The following is a 2793-nucleotide window of genomic DNA, read 5'->3' as shown; positions in this document are numbered from 1 at the left end:
TGGCTCAGTGGGTAAGAGCACCCGACTGCTCTTCCGAAGGTCCAGAGTTCAAATCCCAGCAACCACATGGTGGCTCATAACCATCTGGAACAAGATCTGACGCCCTCTTCTGGAGTGTCTGAAGTCAGCTACAGTGTACTTAAATATAATAAATAAATAAATCTTAAAAAAAAAAAAAGAAAAAGAAAAGAAAATATCATCCTGAGGGAGATAACATGCAGACCCAAAAGGACATGCATGGTATATACTCACTAATAAGTGGATAATAGCTAAAAAAAAAAAAAAGTACAGAATGAGAATGTCCAGGATACAATCCACAGAATTTAAGAAGGCTAAGAAGCCATAGGGCCCAAGTGAGGATGCCTCAATCTTACTTGAGAGGGAATAGAAAGCAATTGAGGATGGGCAGAGGAAGGAATGAATCTAGGTGGGAGAGGGGACAAGGAAGGGAAGGGGGAACATGATTAGGTATTTGGGGGAACAGGGCTGAAGCCCTGAGGGCCAGCAGAAAGAAAGGAAACAGGCAATCTCAGGAGGTAGGATGTGTAGGCAGGCACCCTCTAGAATGTACCAGAGACTTGGGAGGTTCTACTCTCGGGACTCAAAAGGAGAGAGCTTGGATGAAGTGGTCTACAGTGGGGAGGGGAAACTTGTAGAGTCCACCTCCAGTGGGAGGACAGGACATCAAGTATAGGGAAACTTGTAAAGTCCACCTCCAGTGGGAGGACAGGACATCACATGGTGGGATGGGGTTGCCATCCCACAGTCAAAAGCTCTGACCCAGAATTGCTCTGGTCTGAAGGAACTTTTGCAGGGACAAAAGTGGAGAAGAACCTGAGAGAAAGGAGCTCCAGAAACAGGCTTAAATTGTGCTCCAGCTGAAGGGGAAGCCCTGGGGCCTGACACTGTTACTGATGCTCTCGTGTGCTTGCAGACAGGAGTTTAGTGTTTAGTTAGGAGTTTAGCCCTCTGAGATGCTCACAAGCAGCTGAATGAATCAGATGCAGATACTAGCACCCAATCAATGGAGGGAAGCAGAGGTCCCCTGTGGTTCAATTGGCAATAAGCTAGAAGAGGGTGAGAAGGAGGGCGGCCCCATGGGAAGACCAGCAGTCTCAACTGACCTGGATCCCGGAGATCTCTCAGACACTGAGCCACCAACCAGGCAGCATACACCAGTTGATGAGGCCCCGACACATATACAGAAGGTGACTGCCTGGTCTGGCCTCAGAGAGAGAAGATGCACCTAATAATCCTCGAGAGACTTGAGGTCCCAGGGAATGGGAAGGTCTGGTCAGGTGGGGATGGGGGGCATCTGCTTGTAGACAGGGGGTGGAGGGAAGTATGTGAAAAGAAGCAAGGGGGGGAACAGATCAGGAGAGGGATGAAGACTGGACTGTAAAAAGGGGATTAAAGAGTGAAAATAAAATTAAAAATGATCCAAAAAAAAAAAAAAAAGAAAAGAAAATGTTATATGGACTCTTGCTACTAAAAAAAACTTCCTAAAATATATACATAAACATATGCATATACATACACATATATAATGAAGTGTCTAAATGGGCATACCTTATAATGAGGGAGTTGGAGACAACACCCCTGCTAGACACCATGGTAGCAAATAAAATTTATGGTTCCAAGAATGAATTGTCCCTATTTGAGTTATTTCCCAGTAAAGTCCCATAAACTACTAACGTTACTGGCTATTGCCATTGCTCTTGGTTACCCTCCATAAGTTGATTGTAAGACTCCAGAGCTGAAAACACTCCATATGTTAGGCCGATCATGGAGAAATCAAGCTGGGACTCACCCGGAAGCTTCTTCCCTAAAGGTTGGCTTTCATAGTGGGGAAAGGTGCCACTGACAATACCAGAGGAGGAAAGTGAACCGTGAGAACCACAATGAGGACTGGCTTGGCAAGGTTAGCCCAATAGAGCAATAGTGGCTCCAGTGTCATGGGAGTGCCTGGCCACTTTCTGGTTTGATTTAGAATCTTCTCCACAAAATACAAGAGAGAGAGAGAGAGTCTGGCATTACTATCCTCTGTAGAGGAAAATCTATTACTATTATTTTGATATATCAACACTTTTAAAAGTCCCTAATGGTTTATCTTTATGCCCATTGTCTTGATCATTGTTCTATTGCTGTGAAGAGACAACTCTTATAAAGGAAAGCATTTAATTGGGGCTTGCATATAGCTTCCGAGGTTTAGTCCATTGTTGTCATAGTGGGGAGCATGGCATCATCCAGGCAGATGTGGTGCTGGAGAAGGAGCTGAGAGTTCTACATCCAGGTCCAGAAGCAGGAGAGAGAGACACTGGGCCTAGCTTGGGCTTCTGAGTCTGTAAAGGCCACCTTTAGTGACAGTTTCTCCAAGAAGGCCACACCTACTCCAACAAGGCCACACCTGCTAATATTGCCACTCCCTGGTGACCAAGCATTTAGATCAATGGGCCTACAAATTTATGCGTCTATGAAGGCCATTCTTATTCAAACCAACACATCCTTAGATTACTGCATCTCTCAACCCTCATTGAATAATATTATTCTTTCAATATGATGGTAATTAACACAGAGAACCACACTATGCAGACCACATTATGCTCATTATGCCGCGAATAAGAACTACAGGGTGCTCAACAATGAAAGGGATATCTATATCAAACCCTTCTGCTAATGGTTCATGAATCAACACAGAAGAGGGTTTGGGGGCTGGTGAGATGGCTCAGTGGGTAAGAGCACCTGACTGCTCTTCCGAAGGTCCGGAGTTCAAATCCCAGCAACCACATGGTG

Source organism: Mus pahari, chromosome 2 (assembly GCF_900095145.1).
Source record: "Mus pahari chromosome 2, PAHARI_EIJ_v1.1, whole genome shotgun sequence".
Classification (NCBI taxonomy): domain Eukaryota; kingdom Metazoa; phylum Chordata; class Mammalia; order Rodentia; family Muridae; genus Mus; species Mus pahari.
The sequence above is the reverse complement of the archived record's forward strand: the minus strand, read 5'-3'. Positions refer to the sequence as shown.